The 23,482-nt window shown below is 54.7% G+C and overlaps 56 non-coding genes across 56 annotated transcripts; 12 read left to right on the forward strand and 44 right to left on the reverse strand.

The window, feature by feature from the left end:
• The first annotated feature begins 215 nt into the window (after window positions 1–215).
• Trnag-ucc lies at window positions 216–287 on the forward strand. Its single transcript has one exon. It is a non-coding gene; the product is annotated as a tRNA-Gly (tRNA).
• A 586-nt stretch (window positions 288–873) lies between these two features.
• On the reverse strand, window positions 874–947 carry Trnai-aau. Its single transcript has one exon. It is a non-coding gene; the product is annotated as a tRNA-Ile (tRNA).
• A 198-nt stretch (window positions 948–1,145) lies between these two features.
• Trnae-uuc lies at window positions 1,146–1,217 on the reverse strand. Its single transcript has one exon. It is a non-coding gene; the product is annotated as a tRNA-Glu (tRNA).
• Window positions 1,218–1,498: 281 nt separating this feature from the next.
• On the reverse strand, window positions 1,499–1,571 carry Trnam-cau. Its single transcript has one exon. It is a non-coding gene; the product is annotated as a tRNA-Met (tRNA).
• A 293-nt stretch (window positions 1,572–1,864) lies between these two features.
• Trnag-gcc lies at window positions 1,865–1,935 on the reverse strand. The gene has a single exon. It is a non-coding gene; the product is annotated as a tRNA-Gly (tRNA).
• A 341-nt stretch (window positions 1,936–2,276) lies between these two features.
• Trnag-ucc lies at window positions 2,277–2,348 on the forward strand. Its single transcript has one exon. It is a non-coding gene; the product is annotated as a tRNA-Gly (tRNA).
• Window positions 2,349–2,934: 586 nt separating this feature from the next.
• Trnai-aau lies at window positions 2,935–3,008 on the reverse strand. The gene has a single exon. It is a non-coding gene; the product is annotated as a tRNA-Ile (tRNA).
• A 198-nt stretch (window positions 3,009–3,206) lies between these two features.
• Trnae-uuc lies at window positions 3,207–3,278 on the reverse strand. Its single transcript has one exon. It is a non-coding gene; the product is annotated as a tRNA-Glu (tRNA).
• A 281-nt stretch (window positions 3,279–3,559) lies between these two features.
• On the reverse strand, window positions 3,560–3,632 carry Trnam-cau. Its single transcript has one exon. It is a non-coding gene; the product is annotated as a tRNA-Met (tRNA).
• Window positions 3,633–3,925: 293 nt separating this feature from the next.
• Trnag-gcc lies at window positions 3,926–3,996 on the reverse strand. The gene has a single exon. It is a non-coding gene; the product is annotated as a tRNA-Gly (tRNA).
• A 341-nt stretch (window positions 3,997–4,337) lies between these two features.
• Trnag-ucc lies at window positions 4,338–4,409 on the forward strand. The gene has a single exon. It is a non-coding gene; the product is annotated as a tRNA-Gly (tRNA).
• Window positions 4,410–4,995: 586 nt separating this feature from the next.
• On the reverse strand, window positions 4,996–5,069 carry Trnai-aau. Its single transcript has one exon. It is a non-coding gene; the product is annotated as a tRNA-Ile (tRNA).
• Window positions 5,070–5,267: 198 nt separating this feature from the next.
• On the reverse strand, window positions 5,268–5,339 carry Trnae-uuc. Its single transcript has one exon. It is a non-coding gene; the product is annotated as a tRNA-Glu (tRNA).
• A 281-nt stretch (window positions 5,340–5,620) lies between these two features.
• On the reverse strand, window positions 5,621–5,693 carry Trnam-cau. The gene has a single exon. It is a non-coding gene; the product is annotated as a tRNA-Met (tRNA).
• Window positions 5,694–5,986: 293 nt separating this feature from the next.
• Trnag-gcc lies at window positions 5,987–6,057 on the reverse strand. The gene has a single exon. It is a non-coding gene; the product is annotated as a tRNA-Gly (tRNA).
• A 341-nt stretch (window positions 6,058–6,398) lies between these two features.
• Window positions 6,399–6,470, forward strand: Trnag-ucc. The gene has a single exon. It is a non-coding gene; the product is annotated as a tRNA-Gly (tRNA).
• Window positions 6,471–7,056: 586 nt separating this feature from the next.
• Trnai-aau lies at window positions 7,057–7,130 on the reverse strand. The gene has a single exon. It is a non-coding gene; the product is annotated as a tRNA-Ile (tRNA).
• A 198-nt stretch (window positions 7,131–7,328) lies between these two features.
• Trnae-uuc lies at window positions 7,329–7,400 on the reverse strand. Its single transcript has one exon. It is a non-coding gene; the product is annotated as a tRNA-Glu (tRNA).
• A 281-nt stretch (window positions 7,401–7,681) lies between these two features.
• Window positions 7,682–7,754, reverse strand: Trnam-cau. The gene has a single exon. It is a non-coding gene; the product is annotated as a tRNA-Met (tRNA).
• A 293-nt stretch (window positions 7,755–8,047) lies between these two features.
• On the reverse strand, window positions 8,048–8,118 carry Trnag-gcc. The gene has a single exon. It is a non-coding gene; the product is annotated as a tRNA-Gly (tRNA).
• A 341-nt stretch (window positions 8,119–8,459) lies between these two features.
• Trnag-ucc lies at window positions 8,460–8,531 on the forward strand. The gene has a single exon. It is a non-coding gene; the product is annotated as a tRNA-Gly (tRNA).
• A 586-nt stretch (window positions 8,532–9,117) lies between these two features.
• Trnai-aau lies at window positions 9,118–9,191 on the reverse strand. The gene has a single exon. It is a non-coding gene; the product is annotated as a tRNA-Ile (tRNA).
• Window positions 9,192–9,389: 198 nt separating this feature from the next.
• Trnae-uuc lies at window positions 9,390–9,461 on the reverse strand. Its single transcript has one exon. It is a non-coding gene; the product is annotated as a tRNA-Glu (tRNA).
• A 281-nt stretch (window positions 9,462–9,742) lies between these two features.
• Trnam-cau lies at window positions 9,743–9,815 on the reverse strand. The gene has a single exon. It is a non-coding gene; the product is annotated as a tRNA-Met (tRNA).
• A 293-nt stretch (window positions 9,816–10,108) lies between these two features.
• On the reverse strand, window positions 10,109–10,179 carry Trnag-gcc. Its single transcript has one exon. It is a non-coding gene; the product is annotated as a tRNA-Gly (tRNA).
• Window positions 10,180–10,520: 341 nt separating this feature from the next.
• Window positions 10,521–10,592, forward strand: Trnag-ucc. The gene has a single exon. It is a non-coding gene; the product is annotated as a tRNA-Gly (tRNA).
• A 586-nt stretch (window positions 10,593–11,178) lies between these two features.
• Trnai-aau lies at window positions 11,179–11,252 on the reverse strand. The gene has a single exon. It is a non-coding gene; the product is annotated as a tRNA-Ile (tRNA).
• Window positions 11,253–11,450: 198 nt separating this feature from the next.
• On the reverse strand, window positions 11,451–11,522 carry Trnae-uuc. The gene has a single exon. It is a non-coding gene; the product is annotated as a tRNA-Glu (tRNA).
• A 281-nt stretch (window positions 11,523–11,803) lies between these two features.
• On the reverse strand, window positions 11,804–11,876 carry Trnam-cau. Its single transcript has one exon. It is a non-coding gene; the product is annotated as a tRNA-Met (tRNA).
• A 293-nt stretch (window positions 11,877–12,169) lies between these two features.
• On the reverse strand, window positions 12,170–12,240 carry Trnag-gcc. Its single transcript has one exon. It is a non-coding gene; the product is annotated as a tRNA-Gly (tRNA).
• A 341-nt stretch (window positions 12,241–12,581) lies between these two features.
• Window positions 12,582–12,653, forward strand: Trnag-ucc. The gene has a single exon. It is a non-coding gene; the product is annotated as a tRNA-Gly (tRNA).
• Window positions 12,654–13,239: 586 nt separating this feature from the next.
• Trnai-aau lies at window positions 13,240–13,313 on the reverse strand. The gene has a single exon. It is a non-coding gene; the product is annotated as a tRNA-Ile (tRNA).
• Window positions 13,314–13,511: 198 nt separating this feature from the next.
• On the reverse strand, window positions 13,512–13,583 carry Trnae-uuc. The gene has a single exon. It is a non-coding gene; the product is annotated as a tRNA-Glu (tRNA).
• A 281-nt stretch (window positions 13,584–13,864) lies between these two features.
• Trnam-cau lies at window positions 13,865–13,937 on the reverse strand. Its single transcript has one exon. It is a non-coding gene; the product is annotated as a tRNA-Met (tRNA).
• A 293-nt stretch (window positions 13,938–14,230) lies between these two features.
• Window positions 14,231–14,301, reverse strand: Trnag-gcc. The gene has a single exon. It is a non-coding gene; the product is annotated as a tRNA-Gly (tRNA).
• Window positions 14,302–14,642: 341 nt separating this feature from the next.
• Window positions 14,643–14,714, forward strand: Trnag-ucc. The gene has a single exon. It is a non-coding gene; the product is annotated as a tRNA-Gly (tRNA).
• A 586-nt stretch (window positions 14,715–15,300) lies between these two features.
• On the reverse strand, window positions 15,301–15,374 carry Trnai-aau. The gene has a single exon. It is a non-coding gene; the product is annotated as a tRNA-Ile (tRNA).
• Window positions 15,375–15,572: 198 nt separating this feature from the next.
• Trnae-uuc lies at window positions 15,573–15,644 on the reverse strand. The gene has a single exon. It is a non-coding gene; the product is annotated as a tRNA-Glu (tRNA).
• A 281-nt stretch (window positions 15,645–15,925) lies between these two features.
• Trnam-cau lies at window positions 15,926–15,998 on the reverse strand. Its single transcript has one exon. It is a non-coding gene; the product is annotated as a tRNA-Met (tRNA).
• Window positions 15,999–16,291: 293 nt separating this feature from the next.
• On the reverse strand, window positions 16,292–16,362 carry Trnag-gcc. The gene has a single exon. It is a non-coding gene; the product is annotated as a tRNA-Gly (tRNA).
• A 341-nt stretch (window positions 16,363–16,703) lies between these two features.
• Window positions 16,704–16,775, forward strand: Trnag-ucc. The gene has a single exon. It is a non-coding gene; the product is annotated as a tRNA-Gly (tRNA).
• A 586-nt stretch (window positions 16,776–17,361) lies between these two features.
• Window positions 17,362–17,435, reverse strand: Trnai-aau. Its single transcript has one exon. It is a non-coding gene; the product is annotated as a tRNA-Ile (tRNA).
• A 198-nt stretch (window positions 17,436–17,633) lies between these two features.
• Window positions 17,634–17,705, reverse strand: Trnae-uuc. The gene has a single exon. It is a non-coding gene; the product is annotated as a tRNA-Glu (tRNA).
• A 281-nt stretch (window positions 17,706–17,986) lies between these two features.
• Trnam-cau lies at window positions 17,987–18,059 on the reverse strand. The gene has a single exon. It is a non-coding gene; the product is annotated as a tRNA-Met (tRNA).
• Window positions 18,060–18,352: 293 nt separating this feature from the next.
• On the reverse strand, window positions 18,353–18,423 carry Trnag-gcc. The gene has a single exon. It is a non-coding gene; the product is annotated as a tRNA-Gly (tRNA).
• A 341-nt stretch (window positions 18,424–18,764) lies between these two features.
• Trnag-ucc lies at window positions 18,765–18,836 on the forward strand. The gene has a single exon. It is a non-coding gene; the product is annotated as a tRNA-Gly (tRNA).
• Window positions 18,837–19,422: 586 nt separating this feature from the next.
• Trnai-aau lies at window positions 19,423–19,496 on the reverse strand. Its single transcript has one exon. It is a non-coding gene; the product is annotated as a tRNA-Ile (tRNA).
• Window positions 19,497–19,694: 198 nt separating this feature from the next.
• Trnae-uuc lies at window positions 19,695–19,766 on the reverse strand. Its single transcript has one exon. It is a non-coding gene; the product is annotated as a tRNA-Glu (tRNA).
• Window positions 19,767–20,047: 281 nt separating this feature from the next.
• On the reverse strand, window positions 20,048–20,120 carry Trnam-cau. The gene has a single exon. It is a non-coding gene; the product is annotated as a tRNA-Met (tRNA).
• A 293-nt stretch (window positions 20,121–20,413) lies between these two features.
• Window positions 20,414–20,484, reverse strand: Trnag-gcc. The gene has a single exon. It is a non-coding gene; the product is annotated as a tRNA-Gly (tRNA).
• Window positions 20,485–20,825: 341 nt separating this feature from the next.
• Window positions 20,826–20,897, forward strand: Trnag-ucc. Its single transcript has one exon. It is a non-coding gene; the product is annotated as a tRNA-Gly (tRNA).
• A 576-nt stretch (window positions 20,898–21,473) lies between these two features.
• Window positions 21,474–21,547, reverse strand: Trnai-aau. Its single transcript has one exon. It is a non-coding gene; the product is annotated as a tRNA-Ile (tRNA).
• A 198-nt stretch (window positions 21,548–21,745) lies between these two features.
• Trnae-uuc lies at window positions 21,746–21,817 on the reverse strand. Its single transcript has one exon. It is a non-coding gene; the product is annotated as a tRNA-Glu (tRNA).
• Window positions 21,818–22,098: 281 nt separating this feature from the next.
• Trnam-cau lies at window positions 22,099–22,171 on the reverse strand. Its single transcript has one exon. It is a non-coding gene; the product is annotated as a tRNA-Met (tRNA).
• A 293-nt stretch (window positions 22,172–22,464) lies between these two features.
• On the reverse strand, window positions 22,465–22,535 carry Trnag-gcc. Its single transcript has one exon. It is a non-coding gene; the product is annotated as a tRNA-Gly (tRNA).
• Window positions 22,536–22,876: 341 nt separating this feature from the next.
• Trnag-ucc lies at window positions 22,877–22,948 on the forward strand. The gene has a single exon. It is a non-coding gene; the product is annotated as a tRNA-Gly (tRNA).
• Window positions 22,949–23,482: the final 534 nt, after the last annotated feature.

Raw genomic sequence — 23,482 nt, forward strand, 5'->3', positions numbered from 1 at the left:
TAAAGATGCCGCCAGAACGCGGTCCTCTGCGTACTCTTGCGCCGCCGGCGCCGACTCTTGCCAAAGGATGCGAAATGTGCGCGGATACGCTGTCCGAATGCGTCTGGATGTGCTCCCCTAGCCTGCCTCGAAATGCGCCTGCCGGGTACGATCACCTTCGGCCGCTGCCGACAGGCGGGAAGCCGACTCAGCGCGGTGGCGGGGCGCTCGCTTGTGCGGTGGTGGTGTAATGGTCAGCATAGTTGCCTTCCAAGCAGTTGATCCGGGTTCGATTCCCGGCCACCGCAGCAGGCTTTTAATTTCGCGTATGAGTACTTTTGCCACGCGCTCTTAAACTATTGTTTTTTCGCCCTCTTACTCGCTGCATACCAGCCCTTAGTGTGTCTCGACTTGTCTCGATTTTGCTCAGCTGACGCGAGAGCTGACGCTCTCAAATCGGCCTATATCAAAACGACAAGCACGAGAAACGACTGAGAGAGGTAAGGAGAGGCGAGGCGAGGCGATGGACACACAGCACGCCCCCTTCATTTCACGGTGGCGTCTCCCTGGCCGAATCGGGCTGTAGCTCCGAAAACAAAGGAGAAACAAAAATAGGAAGTAAAACTGCCAATACTGCCCTGTGTTCCCATGCGCTCACCCGCCCAAGTACTGACAAGGGCCAAAGTTGTTACGCATCGGCAATCGGACATTTTCTTTCATTTTCTCTAACCAGTGTATTCAAGATATTATGGCCATTGCCGAGTGAATGCTGTAGTGCTTCCCGACGAGTCGGGTTCGGATCCTCTGTCAACTTCCACGCAGGGTGATGATCATTTGGTCATCACACTCGCCAGCTGAAATCGGCGCTGCCTTTTCGCAGTAGTAAAAGAGAAGTGGCCCGTGGGGGGATCGAACCCACGACCTTCGCGTTATTAGCACGACGCTCTAACCAACTGAGCTAACGGGCCTCGGCAGATGCAGTTGCTCAGCCCTACGCTGGAATCAGGTGGCATGAAGCCATACACCATTCCTATGGTCGTCGTGTGTCTGCTTCCCTAGTCTATATTCTGCTGACGGTCACGAAACAGTAGCTATATTGCGAGCAGGACGGGAAACGGCCGCTCGGACAGCTCAAACTTGTCACGATTCGTGTGGAAAAAATTCCGTTCCGGTACCGGGAATCGAACCCGGGCCTCCTGGGTGAAAGCCAGGTATCCTAGCCACTAGACCACACCGGATGCGGCCGTTTCATTCGACCGTTCGTACGGTCGCTTGTCGCATTGTCGCTCTCTTTGCGAGCATCTTTGCACATACTGACTGGCAAGGCGCGCACCTCAAACGTCGCAGAGCAATGCTTTTGGCTTCATGCTCTGCTGGGAGAAGAGGAATAGGGAAGCTGTATGTAGCAATAACAGGAAGTAAACATTTTCCCGCTGAAGCGTTGAAACGTTGCGGATAACAAACAAGAAATAAGTTGGCGCCCTAGCAACAGCACCACCTTCAGTCACAGAAAATTAGATGCCCCGGGTGAGGATCGAACTCACGACCTTAAGATTATGAGACTTACGCGCTGCCTACTGCGCTACCGAGGCAGGCGATCGTTAGACCTTCTGGAATCTTGGTAAGTACCGAATACAAGTGGTAGAGAGTCTGCACTCCCTGGCTCATTTTTTCTGTTGCTACACGTGCATTCACGGCGCGGCAGGCAACTTGCGATGCTAGGCCGACGCCAGTATGTACAATAGCACGCAGGAGTCCAAACGAGCAGTCGTCCGCGCTGCATGATTGGTTCTTTCCACACGGAATCCCGCGGTTCATTCTCATGGCTCACGCAGTTCGAGTGCGAAAGACACGCAGCACCCCTACCGGAGAAAAAACAAAATGATGCATCGGCCGGGAATCGAACCCGGGCCGCCCGCGTGGCAGGCGAGCATTCTACCACTGAACCACCGATGCTCGGGCCAGCGGTACCTTCACGCTGCTTCCCGAGCAGATGTCTCAAGGGAAAGTGGGACTGCCGTCAAGCGCCGTAGCATTCTGTGGAGAAGATGCTGCAGACGCTGAATCCTGCACTGCACTGCTTAAAGATGCCGCCAGAACGCGGTCCTCTGCGTACTCTTGCGCCGCCGGCGCCGACTCTTGCCAAAGGATGCGAAATGTGCGCGGATACGCTGTCCGAATGCGTCTGGATGTGCTCCCCTAGCCTGCCTCGAAATGCGCCTGCCGGGTACGATCACCTTCGGCCGCTGCCGACAGGCGGGAAGCCGACTCAGCGCGGTGGCGGGGCGCTCGCTTGTGCGGTGGTGGTGTAATGGTCAGCATAGTTGCCTTCCAAGCAGTTGATCCGGGTTCGATTCCCGGCCACCGCAGCAGGCTTTTAATTTCGCGTATGAGTACTTTTGCCACGCGCTCTTAAACTATTGTTTTTTCGCCCTCTTACTCGCTGCATACCAGCCCTTAGTGTGTCTCGACTTGTCTCGACTTTGCTCAGCTGACGCGAGAGCTGACGCTCTCAAATCGGCCTATATCAAAACGACAAGCACGAGAAACGACTGAGAGAGGTAAGGAGAGGCGAGGCGAGGCGATGGACACACAGCACGCCCCCTTCATTTCACGGTGGCGTCTCCCTGGCCGAATCGGGCTGTAGCTCCGAAAACAAAGGAGAAACAAAAATAGGAAGTAAAACTGCCAATACTGCCCTGTGTTCCCATGCGCTCACCCGCCCAAGTACTGACAAGGGCCAAAGTTGTTACGCATCGGCAATCGGACATTTTCTTTCATTTTCTCTAACCAGTGTATTCAAGATATTATGGCCATTGCCGAGTGAATGCTGTAGTGCTTCCCGACGAGTCGGGTTCGGATCCTCTGTCAACTTCCACGCAGGGTGATGATCATTTGGTCATCACACTCGCCAGCTGAAATCGGCGCTGCCTTTTCGCAGTAGTAAAAGAGAAGTGGCCCGTGGGGGGATCGAACCCACGACCTTCGCGTTATTAGCACGACGCTCTAACCAACTGAGCTAACGGGCCTCGGCAGATGCAGTTGCTCAGCCCTACGCTGGAATCAGGTGGCATGAAGCCATACACCATTCCTATGGTCGTCGTGTGTCTGCTTCCCTAGTCTATATTCTGCTGACGGTCACGAAACAGTAGCTATATTGCGAGCAGGACGGGAAACGGCCGCTCGGACAGCTCAAACTTGTCACGATTCGTGTGGAAAAAATTCCGTTCCGGTACCGGGAATCGAACCCGGGCCTCCTGGGTGAAAGCCAGGTATCCTAGCCACTAGACCACACCGGATGCGGCCGTTTCATTCGACCGTTCGTACGGTCGCTTGTCGCATTGTCGCTCTCTTTGCGAGCATCTTTGCACATACTGACTGGCAAGGCGCGCACCTCAAACGTCGCAGAGCAATGCTTTTGGCTTCATGCTCTGCTGGGAGAAGAGGAATAGGGAAGCTGTATGTAGCAATAACAGGAAGTAAACATTTTCCCGCTGAAGCGTTGAAACGTTGCGGATAACAAACAAGAAATAAGTTGGCGCCCTAGCAACAGCACCACCTTCAGTCACAGAAAATTAGATGCCCCGGGTGAGGATCGAACTCACGACCTTAAGATTATGAGACTTACGCGCTGCCTACTGCGCTACCGAGGCAGGCGATCGTTAGACCTTCTGGAATCTTGGTAAGTACCGAATACAAGTGGTAGAGAGTCTGCACTCCCTGGCTCATTTTTTCTGTTGCTACACGTGCATTCACGGCGCGGCAGGCAACTTGCGATGCTAGGCCGACGCCAGTATGTACAATAGCACGCAGGAGTCCAAACGAGCAGTCGTCCGCGCTGCATGATTGGTTCTTTCCACACGGAATCCCGCGGTTCATTCTCATGGCTCACGCAGTTCGAGTGCGAAAGACACGCAGCACCCCTACCGGAGAAAAAACAAAATGATGCATCGGCCGGGAATCGAACCCGGGCCGCCCGCGTGGCAGGCGAGCATTCTACCACTGAACCACCGATGCTCGGGCCAGCGGTACCTTCACGCTGCTTCCCGAGCAGATGTCTCAAGGGAAAGTGGGACTGCCGTCAAGCGCCGTAGCATTCTGTGGAGAAGATGCTGCAGACGCTGAATCCTGCACTGCACTGCTTAAAGATGCCGCCAGAACGCGGTCCTCTGCGTACTCTTGCGCCGCCGGCGCCGACTCTTGCCAAAGGATGCGAAATGTGCGCGGATACGCTGTCCGAATGCGTCTGGATGTGCTCCCCTAGCCTGCCTCGAAATGCGCCTGCCGGGTACGATCACCTTCGGCCGCTGCCGACAGGCGGGAAGCCGACTCAGCGCGGTGGCGGGGCGCTCGCTTGTGCGGTGGTGGTGTAATGGTCAGCATAGTTGCCTTCCAAACAGTTGATCCGGGTTCGATTCCCGGCCACCGCAGCAGGCTTTTAATTTCGCGTATGAGTACTTTTGCCACGCGCTCTTAAACTATTGTTTTTTCGCCCTCTTACTCGCTGCATACCAGCCCTTAGTGTGTCTCGACTTGTCTCGACTTTGCTCAGCTGACGCGAGAGCTGACGCTCTCAAATCGGCCTATATCAAAACGACAAGCACGAGAAACGACTGAGAGAGGTAAGGAGAGGCGAGGCGAGGCGATGGACACACAGCACGCCCCCTTCATTTCACGGTGGCGTCTCCCTGGCCGAATCGGGCTGTAGCTCCGAAAACAAAGGAGAAACAAAAATAGGAAGTAAAACTGCCAATACTGCCCTGTGTTCCCATGCGCTCACCCGCCCAAGTACTGACAAGGGCCAAAGTTGTTACGCATCGGCAATCGGACATTTTCTTTCATTTTCTCTAACCAGTGTATTCAAGATATTATGGCCATTGCCGAGTGAATGCTGTAGTGCTTCCCGACGAGTCGGGTTCGGATCCTCTGTCAACTTCCACGCAGGGTGATGATCATTTGGTCATCACACTCGCCAGCTGAAATCGGCGCTGCCTTTTCGCAGTAGTAAAAGAGAAGTGGCCCGTGGGGGGATCGAACCCACGACCTTCGCGTTATTAGCACGACGCTCTAACCAACTGAGCTAACGGGCCTCGGCAGATGCAGTTGCTCAGCCCTACGCTGGAATCAGGTGGCATGAAGCCATACACCATTCCTATGGTCGTCGTGTGTCTGCTTCCCTAGTCTATATTCTGCTGACGGTCACGAAACAGTAGCTATATTGCGAGCAGGACGGGAAACGGCCGCTCGGACAGCTCAAACTTGTCACGATTCGTGTGGAAAAAATTCCGTTCCGGTACCGGGAATCGAACCCGGGCCTCCTGGGTGAAAGCCAGGTATCCTAGCCACTAGACCACACCGGATGCGGCCGTTTCATTCGACCGTTCGTACGGTCGCTTGTCGCATTGTCGCTCTCTTTGCGAGCATCTTTGCACATACTGACTGGCAAGGCGCGCACCTCAAACGTCGCAGAGCAATGCTTTTGGCTTCATGCTCTGCTGGGAGAAGAGGAATAGGGAAGCTGTATGTAGCAATAACAGGAAGTAAACATTTTCCCGCTGAAGCGTTGAAACGTTGCGGATAACAAACAAGAAATAAGTTGGCGCCCTAGCAACAGCACCACCTTCAGTCACAGAAAATTGGATGCCCCGGGTGAGGATCGAACTCACGACCTTAAGATTATGAGACTTACGCGCTGCCTACTGCGCTACCGAGGCAGGCGATCGTTAGACCTTCTGGAATCTTGGTAAGTACCGAATACAAGTGGTAGAGAGTCTGCACTCCCTGGCTCATTTTTTCTGTTGCTACACGTGCATTCACGGCGCGGCAGGCAACTTGCGATGCTAGGCCGACGCCAGTATGTACAATAGCACGCAGGAGTCCAAACGAGCAGTCGTCCGCGCTGCATGATTGGTTCTTTCCACACGGAATCCCGCGGTTCATTCTCATGGCTCACGCAGTTCGAGTGCGAAAGACACGCAGCACCCCTACCGGAGAAAAAACAAAATGATGCATCGGCCGGGAATCGAACCCGGGCCGCCCGCGTGGCAGGCGAGCATTCTACCACTGAACCACCGATGCTCGGGCCAGCGGTACCTTCACGCTGCTTCCCGAGCAGATGTCTCAAGGGAAAGTGGGACTGCCGTCAAGCGCCGTAGCATTCTGTGGAGAAGATGCTGCAGACGCTGAATCCTGCACTGCACTGCTTAAAGATGCCGCCAGAACGCGGTCCTCTGCGTACTCTTGCGCCGCCGGCGCCGACTCTTGCCAAAGGATGCGAAATGTGCGCGGATACGCTGTCCGAATGCGTCTGGATGTGCTCCCCTAGCCTGCCTCGAAATGCGCCTGCCGGGTACGATCACCTTCGGCCGCTGCCGACAGGCGGGAAGCCGACTCAGCGCGGTGGCGGGGCGCTCGCTTGTGCGGTGGTGGTGTAATGGTCAGCATAGTTGCCTTCCAAGCAGTTGATCCGGGTTCGATTCCCGGCCACCGCAGCAGGCTTTTAATTTCGCGTATGAGTACTTTTGCCACGCGCTCTTAAACTATTGTTTTTTCGCCCTCTTACTCGCTGCATACCAGCCCTTAGTGTGTCTCGACTTGTCTCGACTTTGCTCAGCTGACGCGAGAGCTGACGCTCTCAAATCGGCCTATATCAAAACGACAAGCACGAGAAACGACTGAGAGAGGTAAGGAGAGGCGAGGCGAGGCGATGGACACACAGCACGCCCCCTTCATTTCACGGTGGCGTCTCCCTGGCCGAATCGGGCTGTAGCTCCGAAAACAAAGGAGAAACAAAAATAGGAAGTAAAACTGCCAATACTGCCCTGTGTTCCCATGCGCTCACCCGCCCAAGTACTGACAAGGGCCAAAGTTGTTACGCATCGGCAATCGGACATTTTCTTTCATTTTCTCTAACCAGTGTATTCAAGATATTATGGCCATTGCCGAGTGAATGCTGTAGTGCTTCCCGACGAGTCGGGTTCGGATCCTCTGTCAACTTCCACGCAGGGTGATGATCATTTGGTCATCACACTCGCCAGCTGAAATCGGCGCTGCCTTTTCGCAGTAGTAAAAGAGAAGTGGCCCGTGGGGGGATCGAACCCACGACCTTCGCGTTATTAGCACGACGCTCTAACCAACTGAGCTAACGGGCCTCGGCAGATGCAGTTGCTCAGCCCTACGCTGGAATCAGGTGGCATGAAGCCATACACCATTCCTATGGTCGTCGTGTGTCTGCTTCCCTAGTCTATATTCTGCTGACGGTCACGAAACAGTAGCTATATTGCGAGCAGGACGGGAAACGGCCGCTCGGACAGCTCAAACTTGTCACGATTCGTGTGGAAAAAATTCCGTTCCGGTACCGGGAATCGAACCCGGGCCTCCTGGGTGAAAGCCAGGTATCCTAGCCACTAGACCACACCGGATGCGGCCGTTTCATTCGACCGTTCGTACGGTCGCTTGTCGCATTGTCGCTCTCTTTGCGAGCATCTTTGCACATACTGACTGGCAAGGCGCGCACCTCAAACGTCGCAGAGCAATGCTTTTGGCTTCATGCTCTGCTGGGAGAAGAGGAATAGGGAAGCTGTATGTAGCAATAACAGGAAGTAAACATTTTCCCGCTGAAGCGTTGAAACGTTGCGGATAACAAACAAGAAATAAGTTGGCGCCCTAGCAACAGCACCACCTTCAGTCACAGAAAATTAGATGCCCCGGGTGAGGATCGAACTCACGACCTTAAGATTATGAGACTTACGCGCTGCCTACTGCGCTACCGAGGCAGGCGATCGTTAGACCTTCTGGAATCTTGGTAAGTACCGAATACAAGTGGTAGAGAGTCTGCACTCCCTGGCTCATTTTTTCTGTTGCTACACGTGCATTCACGGCGCGGCAGGCAACTTGCGATGCTAGGCCGACGCCAGTATGTACAATAGCACGCAGGAGTCCAAACGAGCAGTCGTCCGCGCTGCATGATTGGTTCTTTCCACACGGAATCCCGCGGTTCATTCTCATGGCTCACGCAGTTCGAGTGCGAAAGACACGCAGCACCCCTACCGGAGAAAAAACAAAATGATGCATCGGCCGGGAATCGAACCCGGGCCGCCCGCGTGGCAGGCGAGCATTCTACCACTGAACCACCGATGCTCGGGCCAGCGGTACCTTCACGCTGCTTCCCGAGCAGATGTCTCAAGGGAAAGTGGGACTGCCGTCAAGCGCCGTAGCATTCTGTGGAGAAGATGCTGCAGACGCTGAATCCTGCACTGCACTGCTTAAAGATGCCGCCAGAACGCGGTCCTCTGCGTACTCTTGCGCCGCCGGCGCCGACTCTTGCCAAAGGATGCGAAATGTGCGCGGATACGCTGTCCGAATGCGTCTGGATGTGCTCCCCTAGCCTGCCTCGAAATGCGCCTGCCGGGTACGATCACCTTCGGCCGCTGCCGACAGGCGGGAAGCCGACTCAGCGCGGTGGCGGGGCGCTCGCTTGTGCGGTGGTGGTGTAATGGTCAGCATAGTTGCCTTCCAAGCAGTTGATCCGGGTTCGATTCCCGGCCACCGCAGCAGGCTTTTAATTTCGCGTATGAGTACTTTTGCCACGCGCTCTTAAACTATTGTTTTTTCGCCCTCTTACTCGCTGCATACCAGCCCTTAGTGTGTCTCGACTTGTCTCGACTTTGCTCAGCTGACGCGAGAGCTGACGCTCTCAAATCGGCCTATATCAAAACGACAAGCACGAGAAACGACTGAGAGAGGTAAGGAGAGGCGAGGCGAGGCGATGGACACACAGCACGCCCCCTTCATTTCACGGTGGCGTCTCCCTGGCCGAATCGGGCTGTAGCTCCGAAAACAAAGGAGAAACAAAAATAGGAAGTAAAACTGCCAATACTGCCCTGTGTTCCCATGCGCTCACCCGCCCAAGTACTGACAAGGGCCAAAGTTGTTACGCATCGGCAATCGGACATTTTCTTTCATTTTCTCTAACCAGTGTATTCAAGATATTATGGCCATTGCCGAGTGAATGCTGTAGTGCTTCCCGACGAGTCGGGTTCGGATCCTCTGTCAACTTCCACGCAGGGTGATGATCATTTGGTCATCACACTCGCCAGCTGAAATCGGCGCTGCCTTTTCGCAGTAGTAAAAGAGAAGTGGCCCGTGGGGGGATCGAACCCACGACCTTCGCGGTATTAGCACGACGCTCTAACCAACTGAGCTAACGGGCCTCGGCAGACGCAGTTGCTCAGCCCTACGCTGGAATCAGGTGGCATGAAGCCATACACCATTCCTATGGTCGTCGTGTGTCTGCTTCCCTAGTCTATATTCTGCTGACGGTCACGAAACAGTAGCTATATTGCGAGCAGGACGGGAAACGGCCGCTCGGACAGCTCAAACTTGTCACGATTCGTGTGGAAAAAATTCCGTTCCGGTACCGGGAATCGAACCCGGGCCTCCTGGGTGAAAGCCAGGTATCCTAGCCACTAGACCACACCGGATGCGGCCGTTTCATTCGACCGTTCGTACGGTCGCTTGTCGCATTGTCGCTCTCTTTGCGAGCATCTTTGCACATACTGACTGGCAAGGCGCGCACCTCAAACGTCGCAGAGCAATGCTTTTGGCTTCATGCTCTGCTGGGAGAAGAGGAATAGGGAAGCTGTATGTAGCAATAACAGGAAGTAAACATTTTCCCGCTGAAGCGTTGAAACGTTGCGGATAACAAACAAGAAATAAGTTGGCGCCCTAGCAACAGCACCACCTTCAGTCACAGAAAATTAGATGCCCCGGGTGAGGATCGAACTCACGACCTTAAGATTATGAGACTTACGCGCTGCCTACTGCGCTACCGAGGCAGGCGATCGTTAGACCTTCTGGAATCTTGGTAAGTACCGAATACAAGTGGTAGAGAGTCTGCACTCCCTGGCTCATTTTTTCTGTTGCTACACGTGCATTCACGGCGCGGCAGGCAACTTGCGATGCTAGGCCGACGCCAGTATGTACAATAGCACGCAGGAGTCCAAACGAGCAGTCGTCCGCGCTGCATGATTGGTTCTTTCCACACGGAATCCCGCGGTTCATTCTCATGGCTCACGCAGTTCGAGTGCGAAAGACACGCAGCACCCCTACCGGAGAAAAAACAAAATGATGCATCGGCCGGGAATCGAACCCGGGCCGCCCGCGTGGCAGGCGAGCATTCTACCACTGAACCACCGATGCTCGGGCCAGCGGTTCCTTCACGCTGCTTCCCGAGCAGATGTCTCAAGGGAAAGTGGGACTGCCGTCAAGCGCCGTAGCATTCTGTGGAGAAGATGCTGCAGACGCTGAATCCTGCACTGCACTGCTTAAAGATGCCGCCAGAACGCGGTCCTCTGCGTACTCTTGCGCCGCCGGCGCCGACTCTTGCCAAAGGATGCGAAATGTGCGCGGATACGCTGTCCGAATGCGTCTGGATGTGCTCCCCTAGCCTGCCTCGAAATGCGCCTGCCGGGTACGATCACCTTCGGCCGCTGCCGACAGGCGGGAAGCCGACTCAGCGCGGTGGCGGGGCGCTCGCTTGTGCGGTGGTGGTGTAATGGTCAGCATAGTTGCCTTCCAAGCAGTTGATCCGGGTTCGATTCCCGGCCACCGCAGCAGGCTTTTAATTTCGCGTATGAGTACTTTTGCCACGCGCTCTTAAACTATTGTTTTTTCGCCCTCTTACTCGCTGCATACCAGCCCTTAGTGTGTCTCGACTTGTCTCGACTTTGCTCAGCTGACGCGAGAGCTGACGCTCTCAAATCGGCCTATATCAAAACGACAAGCACGAGAAACGACTGAGAGAGGTAAGGAGAGGCGAGGCGAGGCGATGGACACACAGCACGCCCCCTTCATTTCACGGTGGCGTCTCCCTGGCCGAATCGGGCTGTAGCTCCGAAAACAAAGGAGAAACAAAAATAGGAAGTAAAACTGCCAATACTGCCCTGTGTTCCCATGCGCTCACCCGCCCAAGTACTGACAAGGGCCAAAGTTGTTACGCATCGGCAATCGGACATTTTCTTTCATTTTCTCTAACCAGTGTATTCAAGATATTATGGCCATTGCCGAGTGAATGCTGTAGTGCTTCCCGACGAGTCGGGTTCGGATCCTCTGTCAACTTCCACGCAGGGTGATGATCATTTGGTCATCACACTCGCCAGCTGAAATCGGCGCTGCCTTTTCGCAGTAGTAAAAGAGAAGTGGCCCGTGGGGGGATCGAACCCACGACCTTCGCGTTATTAGCACGACGCTCTAACCAACTGAGATAACGGGCCTCGGCAGATGCAGTTGCTCAGCCCTACGCTGGAATCAGGTGGCATGAAGCCATACACCATTCCTATGGTCGTCGTGTGTCTGCTTCCCTAGTCTATATTCTGCTGACGGTCACGAAACAGTAGCTATATTGCGAGCAGGACGGGAAACGGCCGCTCGGACAGCTCAAACTTGTCACGATTCGTGTGGAAAAAATTCCGTTCCGGTACCGGGAATCGAACCCGGGCCTCCTGGGTGAAAGCCAGGTATCCTAGCCACTAGACCACACCGGATGCGGCCGTTTCATTCGACCGTTCGTACGGTCGCTTGTCGCATTGTCGCTCTCTTTGCGAGCATCTTTGCACATACTGACTGGCAAGGCGCGCACCTCAAACGTCGCAGAGCAATGCTTTTGGCTTCATGCTCTGCTGGGAGAAGAGGAATAGGGAAGCTGTATGTAGCAATAACAGGAAGTAAACATTTTCCCGCTGAAGCGTTGAAACGTTGCGGATAACAAACAAGAAATAAGTTGGCGCCCTAGCAACAGCACCACCTTCAGTCACAGAAAATTGGATGCCCCGGGTGAGGATCGAACTCACGACCTTAAGATTATGAGACTTACGCGCTGCCTACTGCGCTACCGAGGCAGGCGATCGTTAGACCTTCTGGAATCTTGGTAAGTACCGAATACAAGTGGTAGAGAGTCTGCACTCCCTGGCTCATTTTTTCTGTTGCTACACGTGCATTCACGGCGCGGCAGGCAACTTGCGATGCTAGGCCGACGCCAGTATGTACAATAGCACGCAGGAGTCCAAACGAGCAGTCGTCCGCGCTGCATGATTGGTTCTTTCCACACGGAATCCCGCGGTTCATTCTCATGGCTCACGCAGTTCGAGTGCGAAAGACACGCAGCACCCCTACCGGAGAAAAAACAAAATGATGCATCGGCCGGGAATCGAACCCGGGCCGCCCGCGTGGCAGGCGAGCATTCTACCACTGAACCACCGATGCTCGGGCCAGCGGTACCTTCACGCTGCTTCCCGAGCAGATGTCTCAAGGGAAAGTGGGACTGCCGTCAAGCGCCGTAGCATTCTGTGGAGAAGATGCTGCAGACGCTGAATCCTGCACTGCACTGCTTAAAGATGCCGCCAGAACGCGGTCCTCTGCGTACTCTTGCGCCGCCGGCGCCGACTCTTGCCAAAGGATGCGAAATGTGCGCGGATACGCTGTCCGAATGCGTCTGGATGTGCTCCCCTAGCCTGCCTCGAAATGCGCCTGCCGGGTACGATCACCTTCGGCCGCTGCCGACAGGCGGGAAGCCGACTCAGCGCGGTGGCGGGGCGCTCGCTTGTGCGGTGGTGGTGTAATGGTCAGCATAGTTGCCTTCCAAGCAGTTGATCCGGGTTCGATTCCCGGCCACCGCAGCAGGCTTTTAATTTCGCGTATGAGTACTTTTGCCACGCGCTCTTAAACTATTGTTTTTTCGCCCTCTTACTCGCTGCATACCAGCCCTTAGTGTGTCTCGACTTGTCTCGACTTTGCTCAGCTGACGCGAGAGCTGACGCTCTCAAATCGGCCTATATCAAAACGACAAGCACGAGAAACGACTGAGAGAGGTAAGGAGAGGCGAGGCGAGGCGATGGACACACAGCACGCCCCCTTCATTTCACGGTGGCGTCTCCCTGGCCGAATCGGGCTGTAGCTCCGAAAACAAAGGAGAAACAAAAATAGGAAGTAAAACTGCCAATACTGCCCTGTGTTCCCATGCGCTCACCCGCCCAAGTACTGACAAGGGCCAAAGTTGTTACGCATCGGCAATCGGACATTTTCTTTCATTTTCTCTAACCAGTGTATTCAAGATATTATGGCCATTGCCGAGTGAATGCTGTAGTGCTTCCCGACGAGTCGGGTTCGGATCCTCTGTCAACTTCCACGCAGGGTGATGATCATTTGGTCATCACACTCGCCAGCTGAAATCGGCGCTGCCTTTTCGCAGTAGTAAAAGAGAAGTGGCCCGTGGGGGGATCGAACCCACGACCTTCGCGTTATTAGCACGACGCTCTAACCAACTGAGCTAACGGGCCTCGGCAGATGCAGTTGCTCAGCCCTACGCTGGAATCAGGTGGCATGAAGCCATACACCATTCCTATGGTCGTCGTGTGTCTGCTTCCCTAGTCTATATTCTGCTGACGGTCACGAAACAGTAGCTATATTGCGAGCAGGACGGGAAACGGCCGCTCGGACAGCTCAAACTTGTCACGATTCGTGTGGAAAAAATTCCGTTCCGGTACCGGGAATCGAACCCGGGCCTCCTGGGTGAAAGCCAGGTATCCTAGCCACTAGACCACACCGGATGCGGCCGTTTCATTCGACCGTTCGTACGGTCGCTTGTCGCATTGTCGCTCTCTTTGCGAGCATCTTTGCACATACTGACTGGCAAGGCGCGCACCTCAAACGTCGCAGAGCAATGCTTTTGGCTTCATGCTCTGCTGGGAGAAGAGGAATAGGGAAGCTGTATGTAGCAATAACAGGAAGTAAACATTTTCCCGCTGAAGCGTTGAAACGTTGCGGATAACAAACAAGAAATAAGTTGGCGCCCTAGCAACAGCACCACCTTCAGTCACAGAAAATTAGATGCCCCGGGTGAGGATCGAACTCACGACCTTAAGATAATGAGACTTACGCGCTGCCTACTGCGCTACCGAGGCAGGCGATCGTTAGACCTTCTGGAATCTTGGTAAGTACCGAATACAAGTGGTAGAGAGTCTGCACTCCCTGGCTCATTTTTTCTGTTGCTACACGTGCATTCACGGCGCGGCAGGCAACTTGCGATGCTAGGCCGACGCCAGTATGTACAATAGCACGCAGGAGTCCAAACGAGCAGTCGTCCGCGCTGCATGATTGGTTCTTTCCACACGGAATCCCGCGGTTCATTCTCATGGCTCACGCAGTTCGAGTGCGAAAGACACGCAGCACCCCTACCGGAGAAAAAACAAAATGATGCATCGGCCGGGAATCGAACCCGGGCCGCCCGCGTGGCAGGCGAGCATTCTACCACTGAACCACCGATGCTCGGGCCAGCGGTACCTTCACGCTGCTTCCCGAGCAGATGTCTCAAGGGAAAGTGGGACTGCCGTCAAGCGCCGTAGCATTCTGTGGAGAAGATGCTGCAGACGCTGAATCCTGCACTGCACTGCTTAAAGATGCCGCCAGAACGCGGTCCTCTGCGTACTCTTGCGCCGCCGGCGCCGACTCTTGCCAAAGGATGCGAAATGTGCGCGGATACGCTGTCCGAATGCGTCTGGATGTGCTCCCCTAGCCTGCCTCGAAATGCGCCTGCCGGGTACGATCACCTTCGGCCGCTGCCGACAGGCGGGAAGCCGACTCAGCGCGGTGGCGGGGCGCTCGCTTGTGCGGTGGTGGTGTAATGGTCAGCATAGTTGCCTTCCAAGCAGTTGATCCGGGTTCGATTCCCGGCCACCGCAGCAGGCTTTTAATTTCGCGTATGAGTACTTTTGTCACGCGCTCTTAAACTATTGTTTTTTCGCCCTCTTACTCGCTGCATACCAGCCCTTAGTGTGTCTCGACTTGTCTCGACTTTGCTCAGCTGACGCGAGAGCTGACGCTCTCAAATCGGCCTATATCAAAACGACAAGCACGAGAAACGACTGAGAGAGGTAAGGAGAGGCGAGGCGAGGCGATGGACACACAGCACGCCCCCTTCATTTCACGGTGGCGTCTCCCTGGCCGAATCGGGCTGTAGCTCCGAAAACAAAGGAGAAACAAAAATAGGAAGTAAAACTGCCAATACTGCCCTGTGTTCCCATGCGCTCACCCGCCCAAGTACTGACAAGGGCCAAAGTTGTTACGCATCGGCAATCGGACATTTTCTTTCATTTTCTCTAACCAGTGTATTCAAGATATTATGGCCATTGCCGAGTGAATGCTGTAGTGCTTCCCGACGAGTCGGGTTCGGATCCTCTGTCAACTTCCACGCAGGGTGATGATCATTTGGTCATCACACTCGCCAGCTGAAATCGGCGCTGCCTTTTCGCAGTAGTAAAAGAGAAGTGGCCCGTGGGGGGATCGAACCCACGACCTTCGCGTTATTAGCACGACGCTCTAACCAACTGAGCTAACGGGCCTCGGCAGATGCAGTTGCTCAGCCCTACGCTGGAATCAGGTGGCATGAAGCCATACACCATTCCTATGGTCGTCGTGTGTCTGCTTCCCTAGTCTATATTCTGCTGACGGTCACGAAACAGTAGCTATATTGCGAGCAGGACGGGAAACGGCCGCTCGGACAGCTCAAACTTGTCACGATTCGTGTGGAAAAAATTCCGTTCCGGTACCGGGAATCGAACCCGGGCCTCCTGGGTGAAAGCCAGGTATCCTAGCCACTAGACCACACCGGATGCGGCCGTTTCATTCGACCGTTCGTACGGTCGCTTGTCGCATTGTCGCTCTCTTTGCGAGCATCTTTGCACATACTGACTGGCAAGGCGCGCACCTCAAACGTCGCAGAGCAATGCTTTTGGCTTCATGCTCTGCTGGGAGAAGAGGAATAGGGAAGCTGTATGTAGCAATAACAGGAAGTAAACATTTTCCCGCTGAAGCGTTGAAACGTTGCGGATAACAAACAAGAAATAAGTTGGCGCCCTAGCAACAGCACCACCTTCAGTCACAGAAAATTGGATGCCCCGGGTGAGGATCGAACTCACGACCTTAAGATTATGAGACTTACGCGCTGCCTACTGCGCTACCGAGGCAGGCGATCGTTAGACCTTCTGGAATCTTGGTAAGTACCGAATACAAGTGGTAGAGAGTCTGCACTCCCTGGCTCATTTTTTCTGTTGCTACACGTGCATTCACGGCGCGGCAGGCAACTTGCGATGCTAGGCCGACGCCAGTATGTACAATAGCACGCAGGAGTCCAAACGAGCAGTCGTCCGCGCTGCATGATTGGTTCTTTCCACACGGAATCCCGCGGTTCATTCTCATGGCTCACGCAGTTCGAGTGCGAAAGACACGCAGCACCCCTACCGGAGAAAAAACAAAATGATGCATCGGCCGGGAATCGAACCCGGGCCGCCCGCGTGGCAGGCGAGCATTCTACCACTGAACCACCGATGCTCGGGCCAGCGGTACCTTCACGCTGCTTCCCGAGCAGATGTCTCAAGGGAAAGTGGGACTGCCGTCAAGCGCCGTAGCATTCTGTGGAGAAGATGCTGCAGACGCTGAATCCTGCACTGCACTGCTTAAAGATGCCGCCAGAACGCGGTCCTCTGCGTACTCTTGCGCCGCCGGCGCCGACTCTTGCCAAAGGATGCGAAATGTGCGCGGATACGCTGTCCGAATGCGTCTGGATGTGCTCCCCTAGCCTGCCTCGAAATGCGCCTGCCGGGTACGATCACCTTCGGCCGCTGCCGACAGGCGGGAAGCCGACTCAGCGCGGTGGCGGGGCGCTCGCTTGTGCGGTGGTGGTGTAATGGTCAGCATAGTTGCCTTCCAAGCAGTTGATCCGGGTTCGATTCCCGGCCACCGCAGCAGGCTTTTAATTTCGCGTATGAGTACTTTTGCCACGCGCTCTTAAACTATTGTTTTTTCGCCCTCTTACTCGCTGCATACCAGCCCTTAGTGTGTCTCGACTTGTCTCGACTTTGCTCAGCTGACGCGAGAGCTGACGCTCTCAAATCGGCCTATATCAAAACGACAAGCACGAGAAACGACTGAGAGAGGTAAGGAGAGGCGAGGCGAGGCGATGGACACACAGCACGCCCCCTTCATTTCACGGTGGCGTCTCCCTGGCCGAATCGGGCTGTAGCTCCGAAAACAAAGGAGAAACAAAAATAGGAAGTAAAACTGCCAATACTGCCCTGTGTTCCCATGCGCTCACCCGCCCAAGTACTGACAAGGGCCAAAGTTGTTACGCATCGGCAATCGGACATTTTCTTTCATTTTCTCTAACCAGTGTATTCAAGATATTATGGCCATTGCCGAGTGAATGCTGTAGTGCTTCCCGACGAGTCGGGTTCGGATCCTCTGTCAACTTCCACGCAGGGTGATGATCATTTGGTCATCACACTCGCCAGCTGAAATCGGCGCTGCCTTTTCGCAGTAGTAAAAGAGAAGTGGCCCGTGGGGGGATCGAACCCACGACCTTCGCGTTATTAGCACGACGCTCTAACCAACTGAGCTAACGGGCCTCGGCAGATGCAGTTGCTCAGCCCTACGCTGGAATCAGGTGGCATGAAGCCATACACCATTCCTATGGTCGTCGTGTGTCTGCTTCCCTAGTCTATATTCTGCTGACGGTCACGAAACAGTAGCTATATTGCGAGCAGGACGGGAAACGGCCGCTCGGACAGCTCAAACTTGTCACGATTCGTGTGGAAAAAATTCCGTTCCGGTACCGGGAATCGAACCCGGGCCTCCTGGGTGAAAGCCAGGTATCCTAGCCACTAGACCACACCGGATGCGGCCGTTTCATTCGACCGTTCGTACGGTCGCTTGTCGCATTGTCGCTCTCTTTGCGAGCATCTTTGCACATACTGACTGGCAAGGCGCGCACCTCAAACGTCGCAGAGCAATGCTTTTGGCTTCATGCTCTGCTGGGAGAAGAGGAATAGGGAAGCTGTATGTAGCAATAACAGGAAGTAAACATTTTCCCGCTGAAGCGTTGAAACGTTGCGGATAACAAACAAGAAATAAGTTGGCGCCCTAGCAACAGCACCACCTTCAGTCACAGAAAATTAGATGCCCCGGGTGAGGATCGAACTCACGACCTTAAGATTATGAGACTTACGCGCTGCCTACTGCGCTACCGAGGCAGGCGATCGTTAGACCTTCTGGAATCTTGGTAAGTACCGAATACAAGTGGTAGAGAGTCTGCACTCCCTGGCTCATTTTTTCTGTTGCTACACGTGCATTCACGGCGCGGCAGGCAACTTGCGATGCTAGGCCGACGCCAGTATGTACAATAGCACGCAGGAGTCCAAACGAGCAGTCGTCCGCGCTGCATGATTGGTTCTTTCCACACGGAATCCCGCGGTTCATTCTCATGGCTCACGCAGTTCGAGTGCGAAAGACACGCAGCACCCCTACCGGAGAAAAAACAAAATGATGCATCGGCCGGGAATCGAACCCGGGCCGCCCGCGTGGCAGGCGAGCATTCTACCACTGAACCACCGATGCTCGGGCCAGCGGTACCTTCACGCTGCTTCCCGAGCAGATGTCTCAAGGGAAAGTGGGACTGCCGTCAAGCGCCGTAGCATTCTGTGGAGAAGATGCTGCAGACGCTGAATCCTGCACTGCACTGCTTAAAGATGCCGCCAGAACGCGGTCCTCTGCGTACTCTTGCGCCGCCGGCGCCGACTCTTGCCAAAGGATGCGAAATGTGCGCGGATACGCTGTCCGAATGCGTCTGGATGTGCTCCCCTAGCCTGCCTCGAAATGCGCCTGCCGGGTACGATCACCTTCGGCCGCTGCCGACAGGCGGGAAGCCGACTCAGCGCGGTGGCGGGGCGCTCGCTTGTGCGGTGGTGGTGTAATGGTCAGCATAGTTGCCTTCCAAGCAGTTGATCCGGGTTCGATTCCCGGCCACCGCAGCAGGCTTTTAATTTCGCGTATGAGTACTTTTGCCACGCGCTCTTAAACTATTGTTTTTTCGCCCTCTTACTCGCTGCATACCAGCCCTTAGTGTGTCTCGACTTGTCTCGACTTTGCTCAGCTGACGCGAGAGCTGACGCTCTCAAATCGGCCTATATCAAAACGACAAGCACGAGAAACGACTGAGAGAGGTAAGGAGAGGCGAGGCGAGGCGATGGACACACAGCACGCCCCCTTCATTTCACGGTGGCGTCTCCCTGGCCGAATCGGGCTGTAGCTCCGAAAACAAAGGAGAAACAAAAATAGGAAGTAAAACTGCCAATACTGCCCTGTGTTCCCATGCGCTCACCCGCCCAAGTACTGACAAGGGCCAAAGTTGTTACGCATCGGCAATCGGACATTTTCTTTCATTTTCTCTAACCAGTGTATTCAAGATATTATGGCCATTGCCGAGTGAATGCTGTAGTGCTTCCCGACGAGTCGGGTTCGGATCCTCTGTCAACTTCCACGCAGGGTGATGATCATTTGGTCATCACACTCGCCAGCTGAAATCGGCGCTGCCTTTTCGCAGTAGTAAAAGAGAAGTGGCCCGTGGGGGGATCGAACCCACGACCTTCGCGTTATTAGCACGACGCTCTAACCAACTGAGCTAACGGGCCTCGGCAGATGCAGTTGCTCAGCCCTACGCTGGAATCAGGTGGCATGAAGCCATACACCATTCCTATGGTCGTCGTGTGTCTGCTTCCCTAGTCTATATTCTGCTGACGGTCACGAAACAGTAGCTATATTGCGAGCAGGACGGGAAACGGCCGCTCGGACAGCTCAAACTTGTCACGATTCGTGTGGAAAAAATTCCGTTCCGGTACCGGGAATCGAACCCGGGCCTCCTGGGTGAAAGCCAGGTATCCTAGCCACTAGACCACACCGGATGCGGCCGTTTCATTCGACCGTTCGTACGGTCGCTTGTCGCATTGTCGCTCTCTTTGCGAGCATCTTTGCACATACTGACTGGCAAGGCGCGCACCTCAAACGTCGCAGAGCAATGCTTTTGGCTTCATGCTCTGCTGGGAGAAGAGGAATAGGGAAGCTGTATGTAGCAATAACAGGAAGTAAACATTTTCCCGCTGAAGCGTTGAAACGTTGCGGATAACAAACAAGAAATAAGTTGGCGCCCTAGCAACAGCACCACCTTCAGTCACAGAAAATTAGATGCCCCGGGTGAGGATCGAACTCACGACCTTAAGATTATGAGACTTACGCGCTGCCTACTGCGCTACCGAGGCAGGCGATCGTTAGACCTTCTGGAATCTTGGTAAGTACCGAATACAAGTGGTAGAGAGTCTGCACTCCCTGGCTCATTTTTTCTGTTGCTACACGTGCATTCACGGCGCGGCAGGCAACTTGCGATGCTAGGCCGACGCCAGTATGTACAATAGCACGCAGGAGTCCAAACGAGCAGTCGTCCGCGCTGCATGATTGGTTCTTTCCACACGGAATCCCGCGGTTCATTCTCATGGCTCACGCAGTTCGAGTGCGAAAGACACGCAGCACCCCTACCGGAGAAAAAACAAAATGATGCATCGGCCGGGAATCGAACCCGGGCCGCCCGCGTGGCAGGCGAGCATTCTACCACTGAACCACCGATGCTCGGGCCAGCGGTACCTTCACGCTGCTTCCCGAGCAGATGTCTCAAGGGAAAGTGGGACTGCCGTCAAGCGCCGTAGCATTCTGTGGAGAAGATGCTGCAGACGCTGAATCCTGCACTGCACTGCTTAAAGATGCCGCCAGAACGCGGTCCTCTGCGTACTCTTGCGCCGCCGGCGCCGGCTCTTGCCAAAGGATGCGAAATGTGCGCGGATACGCTGTCCGAATGCGTCTGGATGTGCTCCCCTAGCCTGCCTCGAAATGCGCCTGCCGGGTACGATCACCTTCGGCCGCTGCCGACAGGCGGGAAGCCGACTCAGCGCGGTGGCGGGGCGCTCGCTTGTGCGGTGGTGGTGTAATGGTCAGCATAGTTGCCTTCCAAGCAGTTGATCCGGGTTCGATTCCCGGCCACCGCAGCAGGCTTTTAATTTCGCGTATGAGTACTTTTGCCACGCGCTCTTAAACTATTGTTTTTTCGCCCTCTTACTCGCTGCATACCAGCCCTTAGTGTGTCTCGACTTGTCTCGACTTTGCTCAGCTGACGCGAGAGCTGACGCTCTCAAATCGGCCTATATCAAAACGACAAGCACGAGAAACGACTGAGAGAGGTAAGGAGAGGCGAGGCGAGGCGATGGACACACAGCACGCCCCCTTCATTTCACGGTGGCGTCTCCCTGGCCGAATCGGGCTGTAGCTCCGAAAACAAAGGAGAAACAAAAATAGGAAGTAAAACTGCCAATACTGCCCTGTGTTCCCATGCGCTCACCCGCCCAAGTACTGACAAGGGCCAAAGTTGTTACGCATCGGCAATCGGACATTTTCTCTAACCAGTGTATTCAAGATATTATGGCCATTGCCGAGTGAATGCTGTAGTGCTTCCCGACGAGTCGGGTTCGGATCCTCTGTCAACTTCCACGCAGGGTGATGATCATTTGGTCATCACACTCGCCAGCTGAAATCGGCGCTGCCTTTTCGCAGTAGTAAAAGAGAAGTGGCCCGTGGGGGGATCGAACCCACGACCTTCGCGTTATTAGCACGACGCTCTAACCAACTGAGCTAACGGGCCTCGGCAGATGCAGTTGCTCAGCCCTACGCTGGAATCAGGTGGCATGAAGCCATACACCATTCCTATGGTCGTCGTGTGTCTGCTTCCCTAGTCTATATTCTGCTGACGGTCACGAAACAGTAGCTATATTGCGAGCAGGACGGGAAACGGCCGCTCGGACAGCTCAAACTTGTCACGATTCGTGTGGAAAAAATTCCGTTCCGGTACCGGGAATCGAACCCGGGCCTCCTGGGTGAAAGCCAGGTATCCTAGCCACTAGACCACACCGGATGCGGCCGTTTCATTCGACCGTTCGTACGGTCGCTTGTCGCATTGTCGCTCTCTTTGCGAGCATCTTTGCACATACTGACTGGCAAGGCGCGCACCTCAAACGTCGCAGAGCAATGCTTTTGGCTTCATGCTCTGCTGGGAGAAGAGGAATAGGGAAGCTGTATGTAGCAATAACAGGAAGTAAACATTTTCCCGCTGAAGCGTTGAAACGTTGCGGATAACAAACAAGAAATAAGTTGGCGCCCTAGCAACAGCACCACCTTCAGTCACAGAAAATTAGATGCCCCGGGTGAGGATCGAACTCACGACCTTAAGATTATGAGACTTACGCGCTGCCTACTGCGCTACCGAGGCAGGCGATCGTTAGACCTTCTGGAATCTTGGTAAGTACCGAATACAAGTGGTAGAGAGTCTGCACTCCCTGGCTCATTTTTTCTGTTGCTACACGTGCATTCACGGCGCGGCAGGCAACTTGCGATGCTAGGCCGACGCCAGTATGTACAATAGCACGCAGGAGTCCAAACGAGCAGTCGTCCGCGCTGCATGATTGGTTCTTTCCACACGGAATCCCGCGGTTCATTCTCATGGCTCACGCAGTTCGAGTGCGAAAGACACGCAGCACCCCTACCGGAGAAAAAACAAAATGATGCATCGGCCGGGAATCGAACCCGGGCCGCCCGCGTGGCAGGCGAGCATTCTACCACTGAACCACCGATGCTCGGGCCAGCGGTACCTTCACGCTGCTTCCCGAGCAGATGTCTCAAGGGAAAGTGGGACTGCCGTCAAGCGCCGTAGCATTCTGTGGAGAAGATGCTGCAGACGCTGAATCCTGCACTGCACTGCTTAAAGATGCCGCCAGAACGCGGTCCTCTGCGTACTCTTGCGCCGCCGGCGCCGACTCTTGCCAAAGGATGCGAAATGTGCGCGGATACGCTGTCCGAATGCGTCTGGATGTGCTCCCCTAGCCTGCCTCGAAATGCGCCTGCCGGGTACGATCACCTTCGGCCGCTGCCGACAGGCGGGAAGCCGACTCAGCGCGGTGGCGGGGCGCTCGCTTGTGCGGTGGTGGTGTAATGGTCAGCATAGTTGCCTTCCAAGCAGTTGATCCGGGTTCGATTCCCGGCCACCGCAGCAGGCTTTTAATTTCGCGTATGAGTACTTTTGCCACGCGCTCTTAAACTATTGTTTTTTCGCCCTCTTACTCGCTGCATACCAGCCCTTAGTGTGTCTCGACTTGTCTCGACTTTGCTCAGCTGACGCGAGAGCTGACGCTCTCAAATCGGCCTATATCAAAACGACAAGCACGAGAAACGACTGAGAGAGGTAAGGAGAGGCGAGGCGAGGCGATGGACACACAGCACGCCCCCTTCATTTCACGGTGGCGTCTCCCTGGCCGAATCGGGCTGTAGCTCCGAAAACAAAGGAGAAACAAAAATAGGAAGTAAAACTGCCAATACTGCCCTGTGTTCCCATGCGCTCACCCGCCCAAGTACTGACAAGGGCCAAAGTTGTTACGCATCGGCAATCGGACATTTTCTTTCATTTTCTCTAACCAGTGTATTCAAGATATTATGGCCATTGCCGAGTGAATGCTGTAGTGCTTCCCGACGAGTCGGGTTCGGATCCTCTGTCAACTTCCACGCAGGGTGATGATCATTTGGTCAT

This window comes from Schistocerca americana, chromosome 2 (genome assembly GCF_021461395.2).
Source record: "Schistocerca americana isolate TAMUIC-IGC-003095 chromosome 2, iqSchAmer2.1, whole genome shotgun sequence".
Lineage (NCBI taxonomy): Eukaryota > Metazoa > Arthropoda > Insecta > Orthoptera > Acrididae > Schistocerca > Schistocerca americana.